The 16,414-nt window shown below is 39.1% G+C and overlaps 1 protein-coding gene across 1 annotated transcript in view; it reads right to left on the bottom strand.

The window, feature by feature from the left end:
- Positions 1-16,414, bottom strand: part of jmjd1cb (jumonji domain containing 1Cb) — a 651,485-nt gene that overhangs the window by 541,335 nt on the left and 93,736 nt on the right. The window lies entirely within an intron of this gene.

Here is a 16,414-nt window from a genome sequence, read left to right on the forward strand (position 1 = left end):
AAAATTAAATTGTCATTTCAGCACTAGAAATACGAGGTCTGTGAGAAAAGTATCCGACCTTATTATTTTTTTAAAAACCATATGGATTTGAATCACGTGTGCGAGCTGACGCACCAATCCGTCCGCACGTCTTTCATTAAAAAAATCTCCTTCAACAGTGGAATGTCCAGATAAACTGCTGATTCCGACCTCTTCTGAAAGTTCTCTGTTCTCTCACGACGTCCTGGATCAACAGAGGCTTAAATTTGGAGGTTTTCAGCTTGAAACAGGATGACAACGTCGCCTCGGAGCGCTGTGTGATGTCCCGCTCCATGGGAAGTCCTTACAGCGATAGAAACAATCCAAAATCTCTCATCAGCCGTTAAAATTTACACCGAAAACCAGCTGAATTTCTCGAATGATGTCCACTCGGATGTGCCTCACAGTTTTGGAAAAAATTTTGATCAAGCACAGCGCCAGTCTCTCAGCAACTTCTCAGACAATGAAAATCCTACAAGGGGGCTGGACCACTCCTCCCACAAGGCGTGCTCACAGGCGAATGACGTCACCGACAGGTGTGAAAAAACTCAAGCATGCGCACAAGGGTTCAAGCTTGGCTGATGTAATCACACGTGATTCAAATCCATATAGTTTTTTAAAAAAATAAAACTGTCGGTTTCTTTTCTAATAGACCTCGTACATTTGCGAGTGCACAAATTAGTCATAATTGGATGCTTAAATTAACCATGAAGGAGTTTCATAAAGAAGGCCATATTTATAACACAAAGTAGATATCAATACCTTCAAAATGGAATCGGTTTGTAGAGTTTTATTTACTGCCCACATAAGCTTTTCTTCTCAAATTTGACCACAAAATGTTTTTTTCAGATTTCAGAGGTTTCTCCCACAATAACTGTTTACCACAGATATGCCAAATTTACATATTCCATAGCCAGTATAACTGGCATTAAGGAGCCAAGAAATGGAAAGGCTTCTTTGAGTGTAATGGTTTGCGTCAGTGTCTCAAACATGGATGCTCGCAATAGTCAATGTAATATTTTCCATAGTTTGAGCATATATAAACTTTACAGTTTAGTGTCAATGTCTGTTGTTTGACTATAGTGCAAGTCTGGGTGTCCATGACAACTGCCACAGAAAATGTCAGGCCTCTAAGTCCATTATTTGCTGAGATATTCTACCTTGAACATGGCTCCAGAAATGACGGCCATAATTACTGCCTAAAAAAATGGCAGACCCCATGCAAACTAAATTGGCCATATCTCACAAACTACTTGGCCTACAGGCCTCAAACTTTAGATTTGTTGTTCTGAATTATAAGGGAATATTTGATTAAAATTTGAAGAAAATCTGAGACAAAGTGCATGAGGCCCTTGTTGAATTGTCATGGAATGACCCTATTGCTTCACATCCCACTTTAGTTATGCAGTAAAGTTAAATTAACTAAATTTATTTTTATGTGGCTCATCAATTAAACTTAGTCCAGAACCATAGTAAAACTAAGGCCCAGAGTAATACTGATTTAAACAGTTAACCTTTATCTACGGCGATGGCACCCATGCCATATTTTCCATATGAGTTTTTTTTTACCGTAACTCCACCATAGTTTGTCCAATCCGAATGATTCAAAGTGCATTGTTAAGCTAACACCAAGGGCTTTCCAATGATATATGGTGTATTACAGTAAACGTAAGCTTGTGACGTCATAACGTAGAGGAAAAAAACGGAAGTTTCACACTAGTGCGCCGCTGATTCTCATTACTGTAAGTTCTCATGTAAGCCCTCAACCTGAAAAATTTCAACACTGACAGCAAGCCAAGAACCCGTGCTTTCCAAGTGACTGAAAAGTACAGAGAGACAGAAAACATAAATGTTATCATTTTTGAGGAAAAGGCAGGGTGTTAGTGTCATTTGTGAAGGTGTGTGTGCATGTTTGTGTGGGTGTGATGGCTCCATCAGCCACAAGCCACTGCCCCGTGCCAACAAGCAGTGGAAACCCAACTTGCCAGCGATCCACAAAGGGGCGGCGTTCTTGCAAGGTTTGCAAGAGGTCAAGCTGCTGGATGTGCAAACTTTGTAAAATTGGCCTCTGTCTTCAGCCAGACAGAAACTGTGACAAACAGTACCACACTGATGTAGTTTAGATCTAATTTTGATTCTTGGTTATATATTTGTATATAGTTTGACACTTTATTGTTTTATTCATATTGTATAATTTGGCACAAAATGAGTGATCAAATGAGTGATTTATTGCACATTTTAATAATACAGATAATTGATATATTTATATATAGTTTTGCACTTTGTTGTTATTCATATTGTTTGGTTCTGCACTTTAAAATTGGTTACTTTTTGCATATTTTCGCCTTTTAAAATGTTTACTTTTGCACTGTTTGCACCATGATGCACTGAGTGTTTCTTTCTCTTTTTGCTCTGTATGCACCACTCTGCATTTAATCATTAGTGATTGATCTCTGCTCCCTTCCACAGCATGTCTTTTTCCTGATTCTCTCCCCTCAGCCCAAACCAGTCCCAGCAGAAGACTGCCCCTCCCTGAGCCTGATTCTGCTGGAGGTTTCTTCCTGTTAAAAGGGAGTTTTTCCTTCCCACTGTCGCCAAGTGCTTGCTCATAGGGGGTCGTTTTGACCGTTGGGGTTTTTCTGTAATTATTGTATGGCTTTTGCCTTGCAATATAAAGTGCCTTGGGGCAACTGCTGTTGTGATTTGGCACTATATAAATAAAATTGGTTTGATTTGATTTGTTTCTGCACTGTTTCTGAGTTCTAGACACACAAAATTAATTATTTTGATTGTAAACACAGCTTCCTGTTAAAAATGTGAAATCCAAAGTTCCTTTACATAATCATTTTTCACTAAAAAACTGAAAAAAAATCAAGTTCGTGTTTGTGTTTTTTGTCATTTTAAATGCTAAAACTTACAAATAATGTGTATAAATAGTTAATCAGGTGTAATTTAATTGAAATTCAGGTACTCTTGGAAAAGGGCACCAAAGCACACAAACATAGAACATTATTTCTTAATGTTATTGCTGTAATAAAAAATTATAACCAATAGTCCATTTATAGCCTCAGAAGGTAAAGGGTTAAAATTAGAACAGTTTTGATTTAAACTATTAATATATAATAAGTAGTAGTAGTAGTAGTAGTAGTATGAAAGATGTCTTCAAAAGTGGATCTTTAATGAAGGAGTGTTGTGGAGGGCACAACACCCTCTTTCCGTCTGGATGTGCTCCTGGTTTGCAGTCTGAGCAGGAACAATCAACTTGTTTATTTATGTGGAAAGCATGACCTGACTGAGGAAAGACAGTTATTCTAAAAATTTATTTTGAACGCTTTGGACGCGGCCCGCTTGTGTCCTGGGGATGTGGTAAATTTTATAACTTGCATTCAGCCTTGATTTTGTGTCAGCTGTGGTAGTACAAGCTCAAGATGAGATTGCTCAAGTTCAGCTGACATTTATTTTAGTTTTTTGTTGTCTAAATTTGTGTATCATTTGTGTCTAGGTCTGAAAATAATGATCGGACCATTCTGAACATCTTTTATTTTGAAGTTTATCCTACACCAAAAGTCATTCAAGCTAGGAAAGCAACAGCAATATTAAAACATATAACAACATAAAATAAAAAGGTAAAATTGCAATTACATCAGTGAGACAGTCATGAGTTAAACTGAAGCAATGAAAATACATTCATACAAAAGTCAAATTAAATGAAAGTTGGCGAGAACATGTGAATAGTATTCTAAAAAAGAATTTAAATACATCATTTAAAGGTACAGTGCCACTGGATTTTTTTTTAAGTCTTAAAAAGAATTTTCTTAAAAACCGTGTCCGATCTGAACCGTGGCATCTGTGACAAACCTACACCTGATATTCCTGTGTTTTCCTGTTTGACAGATCTGTGTGTATTTGTACATTGGTGGTGGGTCCTTCACAAATTAAAACCAGTCAGCCTGGAGAGAGAGTGAATTTTAAATCCTTCCAGCACTGAGAATCATTCAGGTGCAGCTCCTCTGTGTCCCTCCATTACAATATAAAATTATAGACTTTTGATTTGGATGTACCCGTCATTATGCGGACCTGGTCAGGATGGGGTTCACCAAGGCCTCGGTGAACCCCATCCTGACCAGGTCCGCATACTCACAGGTACACCGAAATCAAGTCTATAACTGCTTTATTATATGCTAAACAACAAAATTGGGAGTTTGTCAAACATACTAAAACTGAAAAATCAATCTCAAGTTTCAACTCTTTCTTATTACTGTCATACTGCACCAAGTGACATCCCATCGATCGACTGGAGATGCCTGTTAAGTTCGTGACGAAGAGTCATCAGGCTTGTTTTCTTATAAAGTTCGCCATTCGCCTGTCTAGCTTCCGCATAAAATCGACCGAGTACTCCGTCAAGCATCCATCTGTCATAAGTTTTAAAGTTGGGTGCATTTCCCTTTTCAGTGACGTACTTGCGAAACAGGTTGGCTGCTGACTGTGTATTTCTGCGGGTGTTCTTCGCATCTTTTTCGTGTAAAATTTGTCTGAAGTCAGCGTTGCTAACAGACGCAAACCTGTCTTCTGCCATCTTGTCAACAAACTGACAGCCAATGTAGGCGTTGTATCGTGTTATCTGATTGGTTGTTATCGATAGAAGGCGTTGCTCGATTAGCTAGTGCTACACTGCACGCAAGGTGTACTTGTTTCGCACGCGCGGTCTACTCGGCTCCACCAGCAGTCAACTAGGCATGTGGTACAGCTCAGAAAGTGGTGAATGGCCAATCAGAAGTTGGCAAAATCCCATACCATACCATATAATAACATAAGTTATTTCACTGATGCTCGCTAAAGTCCATTGACTAAAGAGAGTGGCGTCAACTCAGAACATGGCGCTATTTTGGTTCCAACTGCGCTGAACTACTGAATGAACCTTTAATGTTTTCAACATTTTTTAAAATCATTTAGCCACATGCAGCAACACATCCAGGTACAGGTGCTATCAAAAAATATATAAAAATAGGTAAGCTAACAAATGTACATAAATTTACAATTTATGATGATTTATTAATTAATTTAAAGCCTGAGTTATGCTTCTGCAGCTCTGTGGCCCCATGTCATGCAGTGATGTGCGTGACAGTTTGAAAGTTCTCCATCTCTGGATTATGCTTTATTATGGACTAATTTGACCCCTCAACAAGCTTTTCTTTCTACAATCATTACCTCAAAATCAAAGGTAAACTGAACATTTTTCCTCTTTTTCAGACTTCGTGCTGCAAAGCTGCAGACTTTTCTGATCCATCTCCAATCAGCGTGCACACGGTAAAAACTATTATAATATGATGGCAGACAAAGCAGTGAAAGTGTTGAATCATAGCCTTTTGAGTCTGATTTGAAAAAAATGAACCATCTGGCTTTTAATCACAGAAATGACTCCGGTCCCACTTTCCTCAAATCGGCGAGTGTCAGAGCACTGAACTTTCATTTATACCTCTGTTACTGTGCACATCCAGACTGCTTGGGGTTTTTAATGTAAATACACTGCGATCAGATGGGACATTTTATCCGGTGTGAGCAAAAATCCGTTATACAAAATCCGTTATATACGGTGTTTATTACATGAAAAACAATACTAAAACTTTAGCACTTTTTTTGACCAGTGACTGCAAATAACTGGTTTATCCGATGATGGTTTGGGTGAATTTTACTGTACATGGGACTGAACAATAAATTTACCTCTCAAAAATTTGACGATTATGTCGGCTTCCATCCCGCATGGCTGACTTTATTTTCCCAAATGTTTCTTCTGTTCAGATCTGAAGGGAATCTGTACATCTTGAAGCACTTGTGTCTACAACAACATGGCATTTTCAGAGAATACATAAATAAAATAGCTGGATTTATATTCAGATAGATTAACAGCAAATACTATTTTGAGCTCAAGATGGCACCATGAGTCTAGGGCTGCAGCTATCGATTATTTTAGTTATCGATTATTCTGGCGATTAATCGAGTAATCGAATAAAAAGTACTTTTGCATTTTTAAACATCAATTGTCCAGGGCTCTCCCTAAGCAATGGCACAATGTTGCTGTGCCAAAGCCTTGATATTCTGCTGAAATGACGATGGGATGTGGTTTTGTTTTCCCCCAACTTGTAGAATTTAACCTTTTTTTTTCCTTTCCTTTTTTTTTTTTTTTTTTTTTTTTTTTTTTTTTTTTTTTTTTTTAAGGTTGGTGGACTGGGTCCCTGCGTGATTTTTCATTTTATCCCTCTTTCTCTGTTGGAGGTTGAACATGCAAGCCTCACAGTCATTGTTTTTTAGTTCTTTTTTATTTACTGTGTTTGTGAAGCGTTGTGCAACGCCCCCCAAAAAAAAAAAAAAAAAATTTAAAAAGCGAAACACACAAGTGCGAGTCTGAGCAAAACATAAAAGAAAAAGTGGACTTCTGATGACAGGCTCTTCTTTCAGAAATTTTGTCAGTGTGGTCAGGGACGGAACTGTGACTCGCCCAGTGTGAGCCCACGTTAAAAAAAAATAAAATCATTCTGCTGAGTGCAGTTCTGTGTTACCAGTGTAATCCATTTGCTCTAATCCTTCATAGTGTGACACAGTCTTAAGGTGAGTGGACTGGATTTAAGGTGGACAGTGACCACTGTCATCATCGTCTGATCAGTGGTGGAGCAGACAGCATAGATGTCTTCGTTTCGATTTCCAACACTCCAATTAGAGCAAACCCTGAGTGTGGTCTCTCAATGGCTCTGAGAAAGCAATGTCATACTTTCTTGTGTTAATCTATGCCCCTGTTGGGTAATAAGCACACCACCCCGGGATAAAAGCAAAAAAGAAAAGGAAAAAAAAAAAGATCTGGATCCAACAAAATAAGGTTTGAATGATGAACAAAAATACAAAAGTGTGTGTGTGTGTGTGTGTGTGTGTGTGTGTGTGTGTGTGTGTGTGTGTGTGTGTGTGTGTGTGTGTGTGTGTGTGTGTGTGTGTGTGTGTGTGTGTACATAAACACTCAGGAAATTTAGCCAACCTTATTCAAAGAGCACTACTGAAAGTGTAGTTGGTGCTCCATCAGTGTGAGAGGAAAAAATAAATAAATAAAAAATCATACGCAATTCCGTGACTGTCCTCCATCTGAATGTCTGTTTTCTCATAAGACGGCATTCATGTGTTTTGAGCAGAGACAGAAAACTGCCACACATTAGCCACTTTTCCACTACAAAGCACCAGCACTACTCGGCTCTACTCGGTTTGGTTCCAAGCGCGAGCTTTTCTACTGCAAATAGTACCTCTTCAACGTGGGCGGGGTCACCAGAGCAAACTGCAGTGACGTCGTTTTATACGCGACACAAACATAAACAATGCCGAACTCTGTGTGTTTACTGCTGTGAGTTTTTAAGAGAAAGTTGCTGGCGGCGAGAAAAAAACGCTTTAGAGGTACAGAAGACTTTGGGAATTCATATGAAGATGAAGACGAGAAGATACAAGCTGCTAGAGATGAAGAGACAAAGCATGACGGTAAGCTAATCGTTAGCTTCCTAAGCTCGTAAATAATTAATAACTGCAGGCTCTCGCTATTAACTATTAAAATTGTGGCTGTCAAAATAAAGCGTTAATTTAGATTAATTACAATACCTATCAGGCCTTCAGTCACACTTTGCTCCATTTTGTTTTGACGTCAGTGACTTGGTCTGTAAATAAAGACGCGTTTCTGAGCAATAAACGTGATAATGTCCATACTTTTTTTTTTTTTTTTTTTTTTAAACCAAAGTAACTTGCTTTGATAACTTATTGTTAAATCTCAAATGTGGGAGTTTGTGCATTTACTGACGTTCACGCACAATGTCGATTCGGTTTTAATGACCGTTAATAACGTCACTGAACTCGAATAGGCTTAAAACACATTAAAAACGTTTGTTTTTCATCCAGATTTTAATGTTCAATGGAGAAATTTAAAATATGAAATCTAATAAGATAACTATTAAAGGAGTCATACTGTGCAGAAAGAATCAACCTCCAAACTCCCACAATTCTGTTTTTAGAGACATTCTTTATATCCTATTATTGTCATTGTACACATAAATACAATGAAATTTGCCTGCATTTAACCCATCCAAATTACACTTAAGACAGTTCTCCCAATTTAAAGACCAATTTACAGCTTAATACCTCCTTGATATGTAACAAAAATAACCCTGATCCTTTTTTACCTGATTATTAAATGCCCCAAACACACAGATCTGAGTTTTTTTTAAATATACCTGCAATTAAATGATTCATTTAGATTAACTAATCACAAACCCTGTAATCACTTACATTATTTTTTAATAACCTGACAGCACTAATTAAAATATGTATGCTGTATGTGTGTGTTTCAGATGGTTTTCTCAGAGTCAACGCTGCGGAGGTTCATGCCACGGAATGGGACACCTTTGTCATCATCATGTTATACACCAGTTATGTTTCACTGTGAATTTTTAATACATTTTTGTACTTTTTGCTAAAATGTCTCCACTTTTGTGTAACATCATTTTGATTTGTAAAAGTTACCAAGGTTTACTGATTTAAAAGCTAACAGTTTGAAAAGCTGTTTAAGCATAATCCAGTAGTAAAATAAGCTTTACATTTAATGGGGTCATAAATGTAAATGTAACAGACAGTAAAACTGGTTGTTCAAAATTCCTTGATGTAATGTGCCTTCACTGAAGTGACTAAACCTTTTTGTTTATGTTAAATACCATTTGGTAAAATCTCAGTTTAGACATGATTATTCCAGCATCTGTGTAAAGATTCAGCCAGGTGTAGTGTGCAGTGTCTTCTGGAGCGGAAAAAACCCCAAATTAAAAATTCTTAGAAATGAACCAAAATGTTTTTTACTGTTGACTCAGAATGAAATGACAAATTATGATACAGTCACATGAGTCAAATTGTTTACTGCAACAAAAAAGCACAAATACACACACATAAAAAAAGCAACACAAACTATACAAAAGTTTCATGTGTCTGTAGTCTGGGTTGGGGGCGCAGGTCTCATGCCCCGGTCATGCATCGCGTGCACAAGGTCACCCAGCATGCCAAGATATGCCTGATTAAATGCAGCATCCACCATCGTTGCTTCCTCAAGGATCAGCCGGATGTGTCGATCACACTGAACCCAGTTCAGCTTCAGCCTCAACGTCACTCAAGATGGTGAGATTCTCCTGCTGGAACAGGCTCCCTTTATCTCTTGCCTGGACAATAATGAAGGTAGAAATGGGAAAGAAAGTTAAAAAAAAATAAATAAATAAAACCTTCAGTCTCTGTATGATCATTCCCCAGAGTTTCAGTTATCTTGGTCACTTTGCATAAAAATTATGTTCTTTCAAAATTATCCTCTAACAAATCAGATCATTTGGAGCATCATTTTGAAAGAACATGACTTTTATGCAAAGCGATCAAGATAACTGAATCTTTGGGAAGGTCCAGCAAAATTTGCTGGACCTTTGTGGGATTTATGACAATATTTATGGGTTCTGGATTTTTGTTTTTTGGTTGGGGGGGGGGGGGGGGGTGTCACCCTGTATATATATTGTATTTGGGAAAGTTAAGGTGATGTGAGACACGTTATTCTTACCTGTGATGACACGTTGCTGTGTGGTGCTGGACGTTGATACAGATGTTGAAGCTGGTGTTCGAACCCTCCTCGCTTATGGAACTGGATTCTTCGACAAAAACACAAAATAGTGACATGTAAAAAAAACACATCACCGTAATGGCACTAAATGAGTCAAATGTACACGTTTGTTGTCTTGCTGACTTGAGGTGTTTTTCTGTCTTAAGTTAATACTTTAAAGCGGAGCATGGAGTTAGCTAGCTCACTAGTTAGCAGTCAGCTAGCTCACTGTGTCCGCGTACATGAGACAACGATGTTACTTTAACACAAGTTTAGACTCACAATCTTGGTTTGTTAAAGTGTGCTTCCCACCACCAATGGGATAAGGAACATTAAACAGTGCTTTCAAGCAGACTACAGTCACAAAAACACTTACCATCCGTCGCTTCCAACAAAGCCGGGCCCAGTCGCGGTCATCCTACCTCCAGGTGCTCGTCAGTCGGTGTCCGTAAACAGTGTTCCTGCGGTCGAACCGTTTTGCAGCCCTTGCGGTCCGACCTACTCCGGTCATTGTGGTCCTTTAATCACTTTTAAGCTTTTTCAGCTGTTCTCTGAGTTGCTGTAATGTCCAGTGAGCCGAGTGCGGCCTCATTTCGGATCGCTTCATCCACCTCTCTGTATTCTCTCCTCCGCCACCAAACATAAACATCTGCAGCTCATCCACAGACCACGGTGTAGTTTTGTGCGAGTAAAAAAAAAAAAAAAATGCCGTGAAACGACAGAAAACAACGGTCGCTGTAACGCGACTGTGGCTATTTAAAAATGGCGGGTTTTGATTTTCCTCTCGGGCGGCACACTCATGACTCGTCCAGTGACGACGTTCTCTGACCAATCAGTGGCCGGCAGCCTGTTGACGTCACATTTTAGTATCGGCTCGGCTCGCTTGGAACCACTCCCGAGCAGGTACTAAAAAAAAAAAAAAAAAAAGACCCGGTACCAGATACTACCCTAATGGAAAAGCAAAAAAAAAAAACGAGTACAGTCGAGCCAAGTAGTGCTACTTTTGTGAAGTGGAAAAGCGCCTATTCACTCAGTAAATGTGCACTGCCAAGTGTGTGAGGTGGTTGACGACTGAAAAAAATCTTGTAGCTTTACATGATCATTTGTGTGAGCCAAGAGAAAAAACAAAAACAAAAAACACAGCAGGATTGTTGAGCATGTTAATTGAAACCAGACCACAGCAGACCTCCTCCACTCGCCTTTGATTTCACATTACTCAGAAAGAAGAGAAGCCCTCACCCCGCCTCACACTGGACCCCTGATGGAAAGGTTGGAGAAGCAGCCTTGTGACTGGAGCACTGTAGGTTCAATGGGGGGGGGGGGCACATGTGACATCCTTTCATGTCAGTGCGCATGTCTGGAAGCAGCCCCAGTGCAATGCGTCACTATCTCACCATTCACGGCAACAACAGCAGCGGAATTGAAAAGATGGTTGAAGTGCAGAACTGCAAGTTTAAAAGGCAAGAAAAAGGATCTGATAGAGAGGTAAGTTCCAACTAATGTGCACCTTGGAGTTATTACCTTGGAAGTGATGGTGTAAATTGCACATATTTGCAGGTTTTATATCAAATGTTCATAAAATGCTTCATATTTGGCCTTTCCACACACAGACAGAAAGAAAGAAAAAGAAACGAAAGTTTTTTCTGCACTAAAGTACGGCAAAAGAAAGCGGGGGGGGGGGGGCTTTACTAAGTTATGCATCAAAATTATGCCTGCAATTTTTCTGCAAGTTGTGGACAAAACTACTATATTGGTGGTTTTGATATAAGTGGTTTGAGTTGAGAAACCATTGGTGTGTCTACTGTTATTTCCCCCAGCTCTTTTATGCAAGATTCTGGCTCTTACCAAAAACCAAACGACTAGATTTATAGTTTTGAGTTTAATAAAGGTCACGTTAGAAACCAGGCCTGGGTCCCTCACAGACAGTGTCCATCTTGTGAAGGCACACGAAGTAACTTCTACAACACTTTTATATAATGTGGGTGTTAACAATGGGTGTGGTTTAGACTCACATTTCTAATGTTACTGGCTCTCACCAACAGGGGGAGATCTCCCTGTGTCTGAAACCTGGACACATGATGAATTAAAACTTGACTTATATTTCTTAGAACGTCCAAACAAATAACACAAATACTTGATTCTTAACATAAAATAAAGAATTAGCATAGATACAAGTATTATCTAAGACTACCATGTAAGTTTTTCTGGCTAGCAGCCAGCGAACTCTGTGGGTTAATGTCGCCTTGAACTTACTGAACTTTCTCTTACTTCCAGTCCTTCCAATATTGTGAATCCAAGTGCTTGTTTCTAAGCACTGCATTCTTTAAAAAAAAAAAAAAAAAAAAGTCACAGAAGTTCACATGTTTATCCCTGAGACGGTTACAGAAGCATCCAGGGACAAAATTAATCCCGAGCTTTCTGAGCCTGGTTTACCTGGTTGACAGTGTCTGTGTGTCCACAGCAGGCACCACAATCCCCTGCATGACCAAAATCCAATATAGCAGGTATACAATCCCCCTATTCTCTGGGTTAAACTTAACCAAATGACACCCGTATGAATTACAATCAGTAAAGTAGAACATTCTGCACAGTCATGAGCCTGCACCAGCTAATTGTCAGGAAAATGTGTGAGCAGCACATTTGAAAGATCACTGCTTGTGATACCTTTACCATAGAAACAATTTTCACTGCCTGTACATCTCTTTATTTAAACAGTGACGGTAATAACGATTACGGCACACACGACCTACAGTGTCATTAATGACAGAAAAACAAGCACTTTATCTGGCGGACTCCAGTTCTTCCCATTATTTTTAAGACTGGCTGCTCATCATAGACTAATTTGTCCCACCACAGTTTCATAATGAGACAAAAATACTTCTACATATCTCATAACAACATAAAAAGTCTAATTTTGTGCTTCTGTGAAGTGCGCACAAATGTATAGCTGTATTCAACACACCACAGCATTTTGACATTTAAAAAAAACACATTTACAAACCTTATAGTATCTAATCTTGTCCAAACAATTTTCATCAGTTAACATATGACAGCAGTTTACTGCACAGGGTTTTTTTTTGTTGTTGTTGTTTTTTTTCAAGTAAAGCCAAGTTAGCATGATGTTACAGAACTTAGAGCACCCCGCTCGTAGAGTGCAAACCTCTGCCAACACTAGTTTCCAATTCCACAAATTTTTACTTTGGAAAAAAATTTTGAGGTCAAAGTCCTGTTAGAAGTGGCTTTTCATAAGCTAAATTAGATGTGATTAAATGTCAGGAGAATGTATTTAGTTCATGTACTTGAATCAAAGTTTTCTGTGGTGTTGTCGGGTAACAGGACATTACACAGAAGACTGAAATTGCATTTCCCCAAACTCCAAATGTGCAGTAACAGAGGCAAAATTAGACATACACCTAAATCTAAACTGGACATGAGACATCACTGGGACATAAAATGCAAATATTATCAGTAACAGAGCAACAATCAACACAACATATAGACAACAGTGAGCATACATTTCCAGGGCTGTCGTAGTGTTTCAGAATGTAGTCAGTTGAGGTATTATTTTTTCCAGTTTCTGAATTCTTTTTCAGATATTTTTCACAGAACAATGGTTATCTGTAGGGTTGCACTGATCCACATTTTTTTCAATTCCAATCTGATCCTGATAACTGAATTTGGATATCTGCCGAAACTGATACTATTCCAACACCAGAGCTCTGTTTGCTTTAATAATATTACTATCATTGTGACTTTAGATGAGGATTTTTTTTGTATTCTAGGTCATACAGCTTCATGATGAAGGGGTATAGAGGAGGATTTTCTGAAAAAGAAGATCTGGGGATGTACCATCACCAGAGGATGTACAACCCCAATTCCAATGAAGTTGGGACGCTGTGTGAAATGTAAATAAAAATGGAATACAGTGATTTGCAAATCCTCTTCAACCTATATTTAATTGAATACACCACAAAAACTTTCTTGTTTTTGTGCAAATATTTGTTCATTTTGAAATTGATGCTTGCAACACGTTTCAAAAAAGACTGGGAAAGTTGATGTATGTTCAAAGAACACCTGTTTGGAACATTCCACAGGTGAACAGGTTAATTGGAAACGTGAGTGTCATGACTGGGTATAAAAGGAGCATCTCCAAAAGGCTCAGCCGTTCACAATCAAAGATGGGGAGAGGAACACCACTTTGTGAACTGTGAGGAAAAAATAGTCAACAGTTTAAAAATGTTTCTCAACATTCATTTGCAAGGAATTTAGGGATTCCATCATCTACAGTCCATCATAATCAGAAGATTCAGAGCATCTGGAGATCTTTCTACACGTAAGTGGCAAGAACAAAAACCAACAATGAATGCCCGTGACCTTCGATCCCTCAGGCGGCACTGCAGTAAAAACCAACATCATTGTGTAAAGCATCTTACCGCGTGGGCTCAGGAACACTTCAGAAAACCATTGTCAATTAACACAGTTCGTCACTATATCTATAAGTGCAAGATCAAACTCTATCATGCAAAGCGAAAGCCATACATCAACAACATCCAGAAACGCTGCCGTCTTCTCTGGGCCTGAGCTCATTTGAGATGGACAGACACAAAGTGGAAAAGTGTGCTGTGGTCTGATGAGTCCACATTTCAAATTGTTTTTGGAAATCATGGACATCGTGTCCTCCGGACGAAAGGCGAAAAAGACCATCCAGACTGTTACCAGCGCAAAGTTTAAAAGCCAGCATCTGTGACGGTATGGGGGTGTGTTAGTGTCCATGACATGGGCAACTTACACATCTGTGATGGCACCATCCAAGCAACATCTTTTTCAGGGACGTCCCTGCTTATTTCAGCAAGACAATGCCAAGACATATTCTGCATGTGTTATAACAGCGTGGCTTCGTAATAAAAGAGTGCAGGTACTAGACTGGCCTGCCTGCAGTCCAGACCTGTTGCCCATTGAAAATGTGTGGCACATTATGAAGTGCAAAATACTATAACGGAGACCCAGGACTGTTGTACAACTGAAGACATACATCAAGCAAGAATGGGAAAGAATTCCACCTACAAAGCTTCAACAATTACTGTCCTCAGTTCCCAAATGCTTACTGAGTGTTGTTAGAAGGAAAGGTGATGTAACACAGTGGTAAACATACCACTGTCCCAGCTTTTTTGAAACGTGTTGCAAGCATCCATTTCAAAATGAGCAAATATTTGCACAAAAGATAAAGTTTATCAGTCTGAACATTAAATATCTTGTCTTTGTGGTGTATTCAATTGAATATAGGTTGAATAGGATTTGTAAATCATTGCATTCTGTTTTTATTTACATTTTACACAACGTCCCAACTTCATTGGAATTGGGGTTGGAATTGGGGTTCTGTGGCAGCTAAGGAAGTTCAACCTGCCAAAAACAATGATGGCAAACTTCTACACTGCCATCACTGGGTCCATCATCTCCTCTTCCATCACCATCTGGTATGCTGCTGCCACTGCTAAGGACAGGAGCAGACTGCAGCGTAACATCCACACAGCAGAGAAGGTGATCGACTGTAATCTGCCATCCCTACAGGACCTGTACACTTGCAGGGCCCCGAGGTGAGCAAAAAAGATTGTAGTTGATCCCTCTCAACCAGGACACAAACATTTTGTTACACTCCCCTCTGGTAGATGGCTGAGATACATCAGGACTAAAACCTCAAGACACAGTAACAGCTTCTTTCCATCCGCAGCTAGACTTACATAATGCCAGAGACCCCTATTTACCCTGCCTCCCCCCACTCCCACAAAGTACAGAATGATCATCCCTGCACTAAAAGGTACTGTACATCTGCATGCCTGCACAGCCCCATTCCACTGTATTATATTTATTTGACAGTTAAGTTTTGCCCATTTGTCTATTTGACTCCACTTCTTATAGAAGTAGTTTTTCCTTTTTATTTTTATTGTTGTTTATGCACCAATTTAGGGCTGAAACTATTAGTCGAATAAGCCAAATAATTTGATTACAAAAATGTTTGAGGCAAATTCTGTGCCTCAAAGCTTCGTTTAATGTTGTAGTGCATATGCCAGGCCTATGTGTGGCACTGTAACATCCCCAGAAGAAAAACAGAAGAAGACTAGAGCATGCACACAGGCTGTGGAACAGCTAATCATTTAGTACTAAAAGCTACCACTTTCCAATGTGACACACAGCAAAATAAAGCCTTTTAAGAGAAAAAGGGTCCACACTGCTCATCTGAAATAGACTTACTGCACCTTTAAAGCAAAGCAGCGTATTTAACTATTTAAAAAAAAAAAAAAAAACACTGTCCGCTCGATGACACCAGATCAAATTCCATGTATGTGAGAACTTACTTGCCACTAAATTTGATCCTGATATTTCAGCTACAGTCCTGGTGGGGTCAAGCTTTAAAGGTATTTATCTAGAGTTGGGTGTGTGCGTGTACTTCATACAGAAGTATTTTTGTCCTTTTCCTTTTATTGTCGTTTATGCACCAATGACACCAGATTAAATTCCATTTAGGGAAAGTGATGGTCCAGTGGTTAAAGCATTGGCCTTGAGACCAGAGGATCTTCGGTTCAAATCCCAGCCTGACCGGAAAAATCACTAAGGGCCCTTAATCCCCTAGTTGCTCCTGGTATGTAGTGAGTATATGGTGAAAATATGGCAGCACCCTCACATCAGGGTGAATGTGAGGCATTATTTGTAAAGCACTTTGAGCGTCTGATGCAGATGGAAAAGCGCTATATA

Source organism: Thalassophryne amazonica, unplaced genomic scaffold, assembly GCF_902500255.1.
Source record: "Thalassophryne amazonica unplaced genomic scaffold, fThaAma1.1, whole genome shotgun sequence".
Taxonomy (NCBI): domain Eukaryota; kingdom Metazoa; phylum Chordata; class Actinopteri; order Batrachoidiformes; family Batrachoididae; genus Thalassophryne; species Thalassophryne amazonica.